This window comes from Pipistrellus hanaki (genome assembly GCF_964339955.1).
Source record: "Pipistrellus hanaki genome assembly, chromosome: 7".
NCBI lineage: Eukaryota > Metazoa > Chordata > Mammalia > Chiroptera > Vespertilionidae > Pipistrellus > Pipistrellus hanaki.
In genome coordinates this window covers 35596447-35612127 of record NC_140509.1, presented here as the reverse complement: position 1 = coordinate 35612127, position 15681 = coordinate 35596447, and the positions used below count along the sequence as shown (strand labels likewise).

The window sequence follows — 15681 nt, the reverse complement described above, 5'->3', positions numbered from 1 at the left end:
AGTCCTCTCATTTCTATTCCATGTGTGTGCTGAGTACATCAACTCATTAGCCTCAGTACTGAGCCCTACATATTGTAAATGCTACTTACCTTCAGTGAGGATCTCAACCTGAGTCGTAGACCTCAGAATCCTCCTGGGAAAGAACTCAAGCACAGCTATCATGGAGAGCTCTCAGAGAGGACAGTGTCTGACTATAGTGCAGTGACCGCTGTTCAAATCCATTCAAATCAGTTCCAGACAGGTGCTAGCTAGAAGGGGTCAGTGGGGAAAAGGGGAATAACTGTGATACTTTCAAAAATAAAGATAACTTCTAAAGATGCTATAGACTGGATGGCTTAACCAACAGAAATTTATTTCTCACAGTTCTGGAGGCTGGCAAGTCCAAGATCAAGATGCTGGCAGATGTGGTTAGAAGACCCACCTCAGGTTTGCAAATGGCTTTTGTCTTACTGCACCTTCAGATAGCAGAGAGCAAGAGGTAGCTCTCTGGCCTTTTATAAGGACACTAACCCCATTCCTGAGGGCTTTACCCTCATGACCTACTTACCCTCCAAAGGCCCCATCTCCTAATACCATCATCACACTAAGGGTTGGATTTCAGCATATGAATTTGGGGGGGCAACAAACATTCAGTCCATAACAGCAAGTGTCAATTCCCTGGGACACATCTAACAGTAATATACAGGGGTGGGACAAAAGTAGGTTTACACATGGATGGGAAACACAGTTTATTCTTGTACCATTATTTACTAATCATTGCTTGTTACTGGTCCGTTTCCTGAAAAGGTCTTAGCTGGCCTTTCTGCTTCTAGTCTCACCCTACATGATGCCACTGGGATAAGCTTTCTGAAATGCAGGTCAAATCATATCAGTCCTCTGGGTCAATTTATCAATCACTACTTATGGTTTTGGGGATTAAATGTAAACTTCTTAAAAAGGTATTTAAACATCTAGCCTTTGCCCCCTCTCTGGCCACTCCCTCTCCTAGAGCACCCCCATCTTTCCCCGTTATGTCTTCCCTAAACCTCACTAATGCCTGCATATATACAGATTTGTTTCTATCTTATATATCTTGCTGTTGTTTATATGGTTTTTGTGTGTACGTGTGTTGGGGGAGAGGAGTATCTTTCATGTAACATGAACTCTAATTCAAGAGTTATTTCGACCAGGCTGGCATGGCTCAGTGGCTCAATGTCCACCAATGAACCAGGCAGTCACCATTTGATTCCCAGTCAGGGCACATGCCTGGGTTGCAGGCTCGATTCCCAGTAGGGGGCAATCTGAAGGCAGTCAATCAATGATTCTCATCATTGATGTTTCTCTCTCTCCCTTTCATTTGAACCTTGGACATAGTTTTATAATCATTCTTTTTACAAAGAATCTACAATCAGATAAACTCATCTTTCTTATTCATTGGACAATAAGCAACTGGAAGACAAGAACTTAATTTTTTATCTCTGTATTCCCTGAGGGCACCTAATAAGTACTCAATATGTATTTAATGAATGAACAAAGGTTTCCAACTTATAAATTTTCCTTTGCAATTCTGCTATACCATTGGCTTCTTTTCACTGGAGAAATAGATGGCTAATTTATTATGTTAGAACTCCAAAGTAGTAAAAACAATTTTTTCTTTACCTCACATATTTATTGTCAATTAACAATATAGTCACTAATCTTGCCGAAACCGGTTTGGCTCAGTGGTAGAGCATCGGTCTGCGGACTGAAAGGTCCCGGGTTCGATTCCGGTCAAGGGCATGTACCTTGGTGGCGGGCACATCCCCAGTGGGGGGTGTGCAAGAGGCAGCTGATCGATGATTCTCTCTCATTGATGTTTCTAACTCTCTATCCCTCTCTCTTCCTCTCTGTAAAAAATCAATAAAATATATTTTAAAAATAATAATTAACTTGTAAATTTCATCAAATGACCAAGAAAGTCTTGTCCTTTAAACAGAATGATAAAAGTATTAGCTTTCTGTACTGCAAAGGCAAATAATAACAGTTGGACTAAATTTGTTTTTTATAAGAGCAGACCAACTTTCTGTGTCTCCAATTTTATTGTTCTTTAAACCCAACTCAAGTTTTCCAGCATTCAGTTTAACACCTCACATATTAGATACTGTTTAAAAGTTATTATGCCAGGCTAGCAGCAGATCCTGAGCGACAAATGAATAGATTACTCCGACACAACGTTTGCTGTGAAAGAGAAGCTAAGGGACAGCTGGGCTGTAGCAACCAGGCAGCCCCGATTGCCTGTCTTGTTAGCCTTTTATTGTAACAGCAGTATGAGATAAAGTTTATCTTTAAGATATAATTAGTAGGAGAAGTAATCTAGGGAGAAGACTTGTGTTGGTAGTGTCCTTTAAGCAAGGGCAACCAAAGATTAAGATTAAGGATTTCAGTAAACAGCCGATGGTGTGCATATGCATAGACTTGTTTGGAAAGGTCAAGGAATAATTAGGGGTGCCACCTTCGGCACTTCCCTAACTCTCCCCTAAATCGGAATTCTGATAAACAGGGAAGGCAGCCTTCCACACACTTACCTTTTCTCAGAATGTCCTCCTTACAACTTTCCAATCAAGTCTCTTGTGCTTCCCAACATTATTATATGCTAACAATCTACTATTTACCTAGAACTTTTATTGTTAAATTTAAAAATTTCTAACAATATGGACACCAAGTTAGATTTAAAATTTCTGAACTTTGTAATACTTATCACGTATCTAGGTAAAATATATAAAATTGTGACAGTACTGTTCTTTTTTGTTTGATTTTTAAGAATGGTATTAAATGAACATCTGAACATTAGCTAAGGATATGGTTATTTATAGTATGTTCCTTTTAAATTATAATAATTGTAATTTCTGGATTGTCTACAGTTGAAAAGTCTACTTATTAACTTTATGAAACTTCTAACAAATTATTCAAACTCTTTAATTTTCCCATGTGGAAAATAGGAATAATTCTATTGGTAAGCATTTCTAGGAAAATTTTAATATTATTGTATCATTGCCAAATAGTATAAAACAAAGCAACCAAAGTTCTGTAGAAAATAATTAGTTAGTAAATAACAAATCTGGCTATATTACAATATTAATGTAAGCACAGGAATATTAAAAATATAGCTCCAAAATATTTAATGATTGTTAGTATAATTTCTGTCATAAATATCTTTAAAAACAATTTAAACAACCTGATTCCTGTTTAATATAATTTCAAGTGATAGGAATATAAAAATGTGGTTTTATTGTCTTCCTTTTTTACCAAAAAAGCTGAATCCTATGTAGTATGTAGTGAAATGAAATGGCAAATGCTATAGTTTTAGAAAATTCTAATTCTATGAAAATCTTTATATTTCAGTTATGTAAAAATCATATAAAAACTTGAAACTTTTATCTCATATTTTGCATAAACTTTTAAAAATAGTTCAATAAGTTAGTTTTTAATTCTGTGGGTTTATAATCCTTTTGGTCTTATTATTTTTTTTTATTGATTTCAGAGAGGAAGGATGAAGGAGAGAGAGAGAGAGAAACATCAATGAAGAGAGAGAATCACTGATCCTGGCTGCCTCCAGCGCTCCACACTAGGGACTGAGAGCCTGGGACCCTTCAGTCTGCAGGCTGACGTTCTATCCACTGAGCAAACTGGCAAAGGCTTTTTTTTTTTTTTTTAAGGTCAAATAAATTGGTAGTCACTGTTATTCCAAATATGATATGATAAAGTGAAAAGACATTGAAAATGTGTTACATACAATTAGATACTGTTTTAGAGACTACAGACCTTTTAAATACTTTCATGCTTTCCAACAACTCTATTAACCTGTAGGTAAGACACATTAAAGGTATTAAATTTGAAACCAGGAATTGAGTGGAGGCAGGTTTGAATCTTGGCTCTACCACTTACTACTTTGGTATCTTGTGGTATATTCTTAAACCTCCCTCAATGTTTTCTCAGGTATAATGATAAGTAACTATCCGCCATGAGTGATGATGGGATGAGATTATACTGCCTAACACCTGTGAGTGAATAAATTAGTTTCATTTTCAACTGTTCTTGAGTGTTAACAACCACCATTTGACTTTGAAGACTTATGTTTGTTTTTCACCTAAATACAACATATTTCTTGGCTGTTTATAGCAACTTCTTTTAAAGTAACCCACTGAGGCATTTATTAAACTATTTCAAACGGAATCAATAACCAGTGAGCTATTTTTAGAAGAGCATTAGCAGATTTAAACAAACTGTGAAGAAAGGTACTTCAGTGAAGAAAAGTACTTCAGTGCCGTTTTAGGGATGATTCATTTATTTTTCACTAACAGATGGTTGCTACCTTCTACCGAAAATTACATTTAATTGTGGTATTGTTTAGGTGGGTTAGTCTGAAAGTCGAAGTAAAATATTTCGACAGGATAAAAATAAAAGCTCTGAAATTGTGCAAAGTTGACAAAACGAGATCAAGCAAGAGACAGGATGACCATATTCAAGGTCAGAAGACTGATTAGAACACATTTATTTGCCTTGATAAATTAGATTCTCTGCAGATGGAGGCAAAACCCAGTTCTGGGGAAATTAACAATGGCAAGAAAGGGGAATTCCGTGCCAAACCATCTTGACAATCAAAAGGTTCAGAAAGGCTTAATGCCCACGGTCGGCAAACTGCGGCTCAAGAGCCACATGTGGCTCTTTGGCCCCTTGAGTGTGGCTCTTCCACAAAATACCACGGCCTTGGGTGAGTCTATTTTGAACACGAGGCATTAGAAGTTGTTTAAGTTTAAAAAAATTTGGCTCTCAAAAGAAATTTCAATCGTTGTACTGTTGCTATTTGTCTCTGTTGACTAATGGGTTTGCTTAACCTTCCCCCTGCCATCAATTGATACAGTTTAAAGGCACTGTCATTTTTTTAAAGGGAAAATACGTCATGCAACAGCTCTGACCAGGTTACTGGCATGTACCCCAGATGTTTCCTTTTACAAATGTGTGTGCAAATGTTTCCCAATGTCTTTCCACCTCAAACCTGTTCCAAAACCTAAAAACCACGTTCAAGCCAAATCCCCACGATCTGGAGGCAAGAGTGTATTATTAATGCACACACTCCGCATTCTCCTGAAAATCAGCAATTTCAGGGCTCAGGCCAAGAAGTCATTAGCTAACTACGTGTTGGTTTATAACAGTGTTTCCCAAACTTCTCTCATGATGAGAATCACCTGGTGGAGTTGCTAAAACACAGATTCCTGAATCCCAACTAAGAAGTGCTAAACTAGAATTTTTGAGAACATATAGGTAAAATTGCATACCTTAGTGCTCTGTATATAACATCTGTCTTAGAGCACTAGTTAAGTATACAATTTTACCTATATGTTCCCAAAAATTCTAGTTTAGCACTTCTTAGTTGGGATTCAGGAATCTGTGTTTTAACAACTCCACCAGGTGATTCTCATCATGAAAGAAGTTTGGGAAACACTGGTTTATAATGTCTCCCCAATTTAAAGCCAGTCGGTTTCCGAGACTCTGGTTCGTGTGTTCAGTTGCGCAGTCTCCAGTGTCCACAATTCACGAGGCCGGGGATCACGAACCCCTGTCCCCTCCGCGCGCGTCCACCCGCTCCCACCCGCCGAGGCGCGGGACCCGGCTCAGCCTCGGAGCCTCGCTCCCTCCGTTTAAAGGGCCGCCGGCTCCTCTTCCTGGAGCCTCGGCGCCAAGTGCCTCCCAGCCGCGGGTAGCCGCTAAAGCTGGAGCGGTTTAACCAATGGCCGCCCTCTCCTGGCCTCATCGCCCCGCCTTCCCGTTCCACAGGAGCCAATAGCATGGGCCACCTGGCCGCAGAGGCCAATGGGGAATCTGGGCGAGCATCATTGGCTGCGGCCCTCCCGCGGCGGCGTCTGGGCCCCGCCCCCGTTGCCCTGGAGCCGGAGTCGCCGCGCTCCGCCGCCCGCAGCTGTGGCCCCCGCCCCTCCTCCGGTGCCCAAACCTCCCGCACCCCCCGAGCCCGCCCCGCAGTTGCCGCAGGGCCCGCAGCCCGCCCCCCGCGGCCGGACGCCGAGGTCCCGGCGGGGAGTGGGTTCCCGGAGAGAAGGCGAGGAGGTGGGACGCCGCGTCGGCCCGTGGGGCTGGGGGTGCAGGGCGCGTTGACGGCGGGCTTTGGGGCGGGCGCGGAGGCCGGCAGGAGTTGCGGGGGGCCGGTGGGATGGAGTGTGGGGGAGCGGACGACTCGGCGTTCGTGAGTGGGAGCGTGCTGGCCGCGCCGGGACGGCGGGAGGGATGAAAGGATTAGGGCGCGGGAGGATGCGGGGCGCGGGGAGCAGAGAGTCCCGGGGAAGTGAGTGAAGTGCCTGCAGCTGGGCGGGGGAGCAGGGAGGCTCACCCACGGGTGCGGGCTGGGGAAAGGGGAGGAGGAGCGGAGGAGGGTTGTTTGGTGTGTTGAGTTCTAGAAGAGACGGGAGGAATTGCAGAAAACGCAGAGAAGGGGCTGGGCGTTGTTTTTTTAAATACCCCAGAGGCCTGGTGCAGATGGAAGATGGGAAAGGAGGCTGTGAGTGAGGCTTTTGGTAACTCTGGGTTCCCATAAATAAGAGGTGAAGACTATGGTTAGAGTGGAAAGGTTCTTAAAGGATGTGTGTGTGTGTGTGTGTGTGTGTGTGTGTGTAATTTACACTTCTTTTAGGGATGGAATGAGAGGAGGAAAGAGAGTTGGCAAAAAAAAAAAAAAAAAAAAAAGGGCCTTCTTGGCATAGACGAGTTGGCGCGGGTGCTTAAATAGCTGGTGTTTTACGTTGGCAGGACCAAGGAGTGAGATATGCTGTAAGTGTAAAATGCACATGGGATTTTGAAAAACTCAGTATATAAAGAAGAACATAAAAATATCTCTTTAATGGTCTCTTTTATATTTGTTATATGTTTTTGGGTTAGATACATAACATTAAAACATGAAATAATTTGGCATTCTTTTCAGTTGCCACTCAAGAAAATACAAACAGGTGAAATTAATGTATTTTATCCAATTCAAAGCATATAACAAATATAAAAGGCTATTAAAGAGATGTTTTATGTACTGAGTTTTCAAAGTTTCATGTGTATTTTACACTTCACAGCGTATCTCAGCTCTACTAGTTACATTTCAAGTGTTCAGTAGCCACTGTATTAACACGGTTGTAAAACTATCTGCAGTTTACTTGCATGCCATGGTGAGTGTCAGGAAGGAAACCAGTGCCTAGTCTCACATGAGCTGGCGGACAGCAAGCCATCCACCATCTGCAAGTGCTCTCAGAAGGGCCCTGGCCTGTGGAACTCCTTGCAGATACAGGAGGCTCTGTGCTGGAGCTGGTGGTGTGGTGGCCTCCATCCGTGCCCCGCAGTGCTCCCTCCCGGAGTTTCCACGATCCTCACCCTCTGAGCTCACTATTGTGCAAAGTAACATGGGCCTGGGGAACATGGGGAGAGAACCTTGGTAGAGACTGAAATCCCTCTGGCATGGCTGAAGAAGAGGCTTGCCCAGGTGCGGTGAGTAATCCTGGAGACAGCCTGGAGTGAGGCCGCATTCCTACCGAAGTGTCATCGGGAGTGGCCTGATGACTTGGAGCCACAGCTTTATGCCTTTTACTTTGCACATGCTGCTGCCTCTTACTTGCAATATGGTCCCGCTCACCAACTGCCTTTTTTTTTTTTTTTACTAACCTTGTCTACCATCCCACCTCCCTAAAACATAAACCTGCTACCCAATTCATACTTGTGCTTAATCTCTGCTAGTCCCTAAAGACTCCATTTAGTCCCTGTGGCCTCTAGAGTCCTTTCCAAACTCCCTTCTGCCCTCTAATCTTAGTTTTGAGTTTACTTAGTCCTCTTTACTTCCCTTTGTCATTAGTACTTACACTCTTAGGTTACTTTTCTCTTCTTGGCTGGGAGTTTATTAATGGTAGGGGATCCCTTGTGTCTTATTTTTGTATCTCCAGCTCCATCCTTCGTTCAGTACCTGACACTTACTAGGTGTTCAGTAATTATCTCACGAATGAGTGAATATTTTGTAATGTTTTCATTTGATTGACTAAACTTTAGGAATATGTACTATAGTTGGGATGCTTTAATTTGACCCATTGTTTCAAAGAAGTTAAGATGCTTTAATTGGATTCATTGTTTAAGAGAGGCTAATTTATGCCTTAAATTTTAAATCTAGCATTTACTGTGATCTGGCCAAGAGTCTAGGAGACCATATTTAAAATCTAAGCACAGTTTGATTTTAAAGCAAGAGTAGTGTCATGAAAATAAACGTAGAATAAGGAAAAGCTTTAAGAATATTCTGGAACATAGGTAGAGGAATGGAAAAAATTACTTGACTTTATTAATTTCTAATCATTTCTATCTTTTGTGGGAGAGAAGCAATTGCAATTTTAATGCAGCAATATTGTTTTTATTTTTATCTTTGGTTATTTTTCTTTTGGGGGAGAGCACTCTCCTTATTTATGTTTTTTGCTCTTTCTTTTATTATACTCATCTCACCTGTTGTGTGAGTTCTTTTGCTGGCAGCAGAGGTAGCCAGGCAGCAGTGTTTTATACAAAGAAGCTGAACACAGAGAAATGACAGGAACAGTTATTTGATATTATACAAGTTTTTTTTTTCCTCTCAAAACTAAACTTTTCATTTTTTATTGTTGATTCTATTACAGATGTCCATCTCCCCCATCCCCACTTTTCCTCCCTTCACCCTTCCTCCTCACCTCCTAGGTCTTCACCATTTTATTGTCTGTGTCCATGAGTTATGCATATATGCATATACATTCTTTGGCTATTACAAATAACAGTACTGTGAACATTGGGGTGCATATATTCTTTCTGATTGGTGTTTTAGGATATACACCCAGAAGTGATATCATTAGATCAAAAAGCAGTTTTAATTTTTTGAGGAAACTCCATTACAATTTTCTACAGTGGCTGCACCAGTCTGCATTCCACCAAATAAATCAACAAACAACAAGTGCTGGAGAGGATGTGGAGAAAATGGGAATTTTGGACTCTATAGATTTATATCCTGAGTCATTTGAAACTGTGTATAAAGGAGGCATTCTGGTACTGAAGGAGCTTAATTTTTTTATGACCTGTTCTGTATGACCTATACTATTAGAGACATTCTTTAGGAAGAAAGTTTGTTTTTGGATGAAAAATGCCAAGTGTTAGATTCAATGTTTTCTAGCGTTATGATAGCACTCTTGGCCATTTTAGAAAATAAACACATCTTAAGAATTTAAATTGGGTAAGACAGTTTTTTCAAAGTTTTTTGTTTTATCTAGTTACCCCTGTACAGATAAGGAAAACAGATATACAACTATTAACCAATTCATTCTTGGTCACAAAGAATTAGTTTAATTTAGTTGGAGACCTATACATGGAATATAAATCTTCAATGTTCTATTAATGTACATAACTTTACTTGTAAGAAAAATTAATTTTATTTTGTTAACATATTGTGACTCGTTTATATTAGTTAAATATTAATAGAAATTATTTTTTTTTAACTATAAGTAAAATTTAATTTGTCTGAAGCCCTATTAGGTCATCTTAGTTATTTAAAAATTAACTCAATAATAATATTTCAACTTTACTATGAATTAATGGTTCTGAGCAAAACTCTTTGATTTGCTAACTTTTCTCTTGGGAGTTTTAGAGATTTAATGAAGCCTCATGGCAATTATTTGAAAGAGGGAAGATGTATCATTTCCTTTAAAACAGAAAGGCAAATTTTACACAATGAAACTAGTCATATTCTATTTGGAATAGCATTACAAAATAACTTTTTATTCCTCAAAAAATTAGTAAATGGTGTTGTAGTTACCACGGTGAACTACACAGAAAAGATTTCTGTTCTCATGAGTCTTATATTTAGTGGGAGAGACAATAAATGTAAAGTTATTTCCAACAATAACAGGGTCTATGAAGAAAAATAGTAATAAGATAGTGACTGGACTCACTCTAAGAACTGTCATGGGGGCCATCGTTGAGAAGGTGGCATTTGTGCAGTGAACAGGATACAGAGAAGGACCCATCGTTGTGAAGTTCTTCTAGGTAAGTAAAGGGTGCAGCAAGTACAGAGTCTGTGAGTTGGCAATAAGCTTGGCATCTCTGAGTCACAAACGGAGGCCGCTTGGCTGAAAAAGCAGATGAGGGGAAGAGTTGCATGAGGTAACGATGAGGTAGGCAACAAGGGCTAGCTAGACCTTATAGGAGTTTGCAGGTTTGATTAAGGAATATGATGGCTGTAGGAAGCCTTTAAAGGGTATTAAACAGGAGAGCAATGCCAATTGATCATTGTATCAAATAGTATTTTGTAACCAGGGAAGCAGGGATAAAAGCAGACTATCAATTAGGAGACTATTGCTGAAGTTCAAGTGAGAAAAAGATGGTGGCTTGGACTAAGTTAGTAGCAGTGGAAATGGTAAGAAACAATCAAATTCGGAATATATTTAGAGATAAAAACCACCTGGTTTTACAAATGGCTTGGATGTGGGATATGAGCTTAAGAAGGAATCCGGAATGGACATTAAATTTGCAATATAAGTAATTTAGTAAATGTGGGTGCCATTTAATGAGATCAGGAAAGCAGGAAAGAGTGGTGGATCATAATTTTGGTTTTGGGCATGTAAGTGTGAAGTGACTTAGATTGAGTTGTCAGATAGGAAGGTGGATATATGAATCTGAAAGTCAAGGTAAAAGAAGTCTAGATGACATTACCTAAGGAGAGAGTATAGATAAAAAGTACAAATATGTCATGCCTTGTGCATTTCAACATTTAGAGATCAGGAATAGGAGACGGATTTAACAAAGGGGGTTGAGAGGAGACAGCCAGTTACATAGTAAGAAAACCAGGGAAGCAGATGGCTGTGGAAGCTAAGCAAGAAAAGGGAGGAGTGATTAGTTGTGTCAAATGCTATGAGGTCAGGGTTGAATAGGACAGAAAATTGGCTATTGGATTTAGCCAAGATGAAAGTTGTGGTCTATTTTAACAAAAGGTATTTCAGTGGGAATGAAAACCTGTCTAGTAGAGATTCAGAATAAAATAATTGGGGAAAAAGTAGAAATATTCTAGATTATAGATTATGCTCAAAAATTTAATTGGAAATTGGAGTTGAGAAATTGGGTTGTAAATGCAATAGGACGTGGAGTCAAATGACAACTTTATGAGAGCCTCTTTGTTGACAGAAAGGATCCCGTAGAGAGGACACAATTGCAGGAGCACAATTTTTGAGATGGTGAGGTGGTGTGGGGAAGGAGATTCGTGAGAGGTTTAGTTCTAAAAAGGAGCAGAAATGCTGCTTCAGTTTTAGTAAGGACTACAGTATGAGGTAGTTGCAGATGGAGGTGGCTTCACAATTGAGGTAGTTCTCATGATTGTTGATAGTGAAATATTGAATAGGTCACCCAATTAAGATTCAGAAAGCTTGTAGTCCATTTCAAGTTGTACTTAGTTCTGAGATCTTAAGATAAACTGTGATTTTGGGTAAGTCACTTTGTCTTGTGGGCCTTAATTTCCGTAATTTATGTAAAGAAAGGGATGATTCCCCAGGGTTCACCTGTGCTAAATTGTTATGTAATCTTATTAAGCTATTGTACTTTGTGTTTATAAATTTATAAGAAACATTAGTAGTTATTCTAATAATTGTATTATCTCATCTTTGTCTATTTCTTTTTGTCTAATATTTCATGTCTTTTTTTTTTTTTTAACTTGTTAACTTTTGTTTGCCTATTTGCTTATTTAAACTGCTTTCTGACAGCACTGTCAGCCATACAATGATTTTTTTTTATAAGGACTAAGGACCACATTTTTAAAAGTGTCTTTTCACAGGTGCCAAAGTTTCTATTCTCTAGGAAGGCTTTGATTTTTGGGTTGCTATCTTTTCTAAGGAATACTACTTGTTTGTTGTCATGAAGAATTGTAACAGAGTACAGGATAATACGAGTATGGTATACGATTGGCTGTCTCCTGCACGCCTACTACTGGAGATCGAGCCCACAACCCGGGCATGTGCCCTTGGTCGGAATTGAACCTGGGACCTTCAGTCTGCAGGTCAATGCTCTATCCATTGAGCCAAACCAGCTAGGGCCATACATAATTTATTGTGACTGTTTTCTTCATGGCTTCTCTTTGATAAAAGAGCCAGACCCTACCCTAGAGCCGTGGTCGGCAAACTACGGCTCGAGAGCCACATGTGACTCTTTGGCTCCTTGAGTGTGGCTCTTCCACAAAATACCATGGCCTGGGTGAGTCTCTTTTGAACAAGTGGCATTAGAAGAAGTTTAAGGTTAAAAAATTTGACTCTCAAAAGAAATTTCAATCATTGTACTGTTGATATTTGGCACTGTTGACTAATGAGTTTGCCAACCACTGCCCTAGAGAAATAGTATATTTTTGCTTATCTTGATTTTCTTATTGTCTAAAGTGGCATCTGTAATTTTTTCTTGAATTAATGGATACATGAATTGAATAGCAGTTTCATGGACTTTGGAAAAGTGATTGCTTTATGAAGTTGTAAAAGGGGAAGAATAATTGTTAGAAATAATTGGCTTAAAAATGACATGTTTGCTATGAGTGATGTAGATCTGACCATAGGCATTTGTTTTCTCTCTCTTTGGAGACAATGTTAAAATAATATTAAGGAGGGGGGGAGAGAAAACTTATAGCATTGAAGGAATGATAGTGTACTCTCAGTATATTAGCAATTACAACACATTCCTAAAAGAGGCAGAGTAATGATAGATGAAACAGATTAGAGCAGAGGAAACTATGTCCTAAAATATTCAAGAAGAAACTGCAGCAAACAGATTTTAATGTATCCAACAGAATATCAAACAGATTTTCAGATATCTTTGGATTTAAAGTCAGAAGAAAAGGATGATTGAAAATGGGAAGGAAGAATAATTGAAAACTATATATGAGGTAGTTTTGCTTTCTTTCCTACCCAATACCAATGTACAGTGACAGTCAGTGTAATTATTTCCTGTCCTACACCCTTCCCTCCCTTTCCCATCATAAATGCAGAGTTAATTTCTTCTGGAAATAAAAAACAAGCAACACACACACACACACACCGAAAAGAGTTGCCCAGGTGGACATTTGTGTCTGTAGATAATCCCTCTTCATTCTAGCTGAAAGGGAGTCCCCAACTCACATGTACATGGTTTCCATTCATTCTTCCTTTTTCTTCTTTCTTAAATATCAATGGACAACCAAAAGTTGCCTCCAAAGGAAAAAAACAAAAAACAGACTAGCATTATAAAGCAGTGGTCGGCAAACTCATTAGTCAACAGAGCCAAATATCAACAGTACAAGGATTGAAATTTCTTTTGAGAGCCGAAAACTGACTTCTGCGCATGGGCCACGAAGTGCATGCCCTCACTTGGTATTTTGTGGAAGAACCACACTCAGGGGTCCAAAGAGCCACATGTGGCTCGTGAGCCGCAGTTTGCCCACCACTCGTATAAAGTAAACCTGAGACAAACAGAAAAACTGTCACCAGATGAAACATAATTCCTGGATCAGAAGAAACCTTAAAACAAAATGTCTATTTAGTTTTTTCAGAGGAATGAAAATACATTGCCTCTGGAAAGTAAAAACAGAATAATTATTTTTAAAAATCAGAACAAGAAAGAGTTCTTGGAAATTGAGATGTTTGCATAAATTAAAAAAAAAACAACAATTGGGTGGTTTAGAAGATAAATTGAGTAAATCTCTTTGAGAATAGTACAAAAAAGGAAAAGAGAACATATCTGTAGTTTAACCAGTAGATGTTTCAAAAAGAGTAAAGAGAGTCACTTATCAAAAAGGTTATATAACATTTCTGCTACCTAAAAATACAAGTTTCCATATCAAAAGGAAGAGGGAGAACATGGGTCAACACAATCAGTGAAAAAGACCCACATCTAGGCACATCATTATGAAATTCTATATAATAAAAGTCTAATATGCAAATAGAATAGACCGAACGGCAGAACAACCAGTCGCTGTGATGCACATTGACCACCAGGGGGCAGACTCTCAACACAGGAACTACCCCTAGTGGTAAGTGCGCCAGAAGCCAGGGCCATGACTGGTGAGCTCAGCGGCAGTGGCAGGAGTGTCTCCCGCCTCCACGCCAGTGCTAAGGATGTCTGACTGACAGCTTAGGCCTGCTCCCCACAGGCCTAAGTCATCAGTCGGACATCCCCTAAGGGCTTCCAGACTACAAGAGGGTACAGGCCAGGCTGAGGGACTCCCCCTCCCCCACTGAGTACACAAATTTCATTCACCAGGTCCCTAGTTTCAGTATAAAAAAAAGGAAAATCCTAAAAGCTCCTAAAGAGAGGGAGGATAGGGGGGAGATAACCTGTAAAGGAATGAGAAACAGATGAGCATAACTACAGTGTAAACACCCTTAGGGAAGGCATTTTTTGTTGTCATTGCTCTTACATAGAGCTAAGTAGGGCTAAAAAAAAATGTTGATTAAAAGAATGACTCACATCTCATACGCACATTTGAAGGTTTAGAAGAGTGGAACAGAGTCTCTAAGGTTCTAAGAGGAAATGACTTAGAATTCAGAACCTCTGAAATTTGAGGACAAAATAAAAACATTCTCAGGTATGCGAGGACTTAGAACACTTACCTCTCCTAACTCATACACCCTTTCTGAAGAGGGTATTTGAGGATTTGGACTGGTAAAATTATAATGAAAACTAATAAAGTTATGGCATAGACCAGTGGTCGGCAAACTGAGACTTGTGAGCCACATGCAGCTCACTTTGACTAATGAGTTTGCCAACCACTGGCATGGGCTATTAGAAATGATGGATTAATTTATGAGCACAATAAAAGTAGTTCCAGAAGGACAGCAGTCCAACAAATCTAGAAAGTAATTGGTTTAAGTTCGAATAGAAAATCACAGGTCTCCACAAAAAATATCTATAAGGGGAAGAATGGAGTGGAATTTAGGTTGTGTATAGAATGACAAACTGGTAGATGTCCATGATGATAGAAGGATGCCCTTTCCTTTCAATTGGGGAGAGGTCAGGGAGGACAATTAGGAATTCTAAGGAGAAAATCCTGCATAACCAACATGTAATTGCATATTGTAACCCTTTACACTGAGATTTAATTAAATCCTCATCTTCCATAGTTTAAACATGCTAATTCAAGACATATATAAGCATAAAAGTAGAAGCCATAAAAATAGTTGCCCCAGGGATCAAGACTCTTGGATATTGGTGCAGTGGATATCTCCTTAAAAAAAAAAAAAATGGTTTTGATATTTTTCTTTAGAGACCGAGGAAGGGAGAGGGAGAGTCTGAAACATCCATTCTCTGCCTTCTGCACGCCCCCTACCTGGGATCAAGCCCACAACCTGAGCATGTGCCCTGACCAGAGACCTCTTGGTGCATAGGATGATGCTCAACCAAGTGAGCCACACTGGCTAGGCAATATTTTTTTTTTTTAACTATATGCATATATTTGGGATGGAAAATGGGCTTATACATAAGATGAGTGGCAGGTAATGTTTTGTGGATTCTTTGCAATGAAAGTTAGGTGGCACCTCTAACTAGATGATTGAGCTACTTCTGCTATGTGCATATAAATCAAATCATCCTCATCTATTCCATATAATCAACTTTTAATTATATTGGAATTAAAACGGAAAGACTTTTACAAGGAACATGAGTCAGAATTAA

General features: G+C 39.5%; 1 protein-coding gene across 3 annotated transcripts in view; it reads left to right on the top strand.

The window, feature by feature from the left end:
* The first annotated feature begins 5906 nt into the window (after positions 1-5906).
* The window catches only part of LCA5 (lebercilin LCA5), a 35232-nt gene continuing 25457 nt past the window's right edge, over positions 5907-15681 (top strand). The window contains exon 1 of one of the 3 annotated variants that reach the window (XM_084889488.1): positions 5907-6081. The gene's annotated coding sequence lies outside the window, so the exon portion shown is untranslated. Of the gene's footprint in view, positions 6082-6507; positions 7498-10029; positions 10051-15681 lie in introns of those variants that run through there. The other 2 variants (XM_084889489.1, XM_084889490.1) reach the window with 2 other exon arrangements.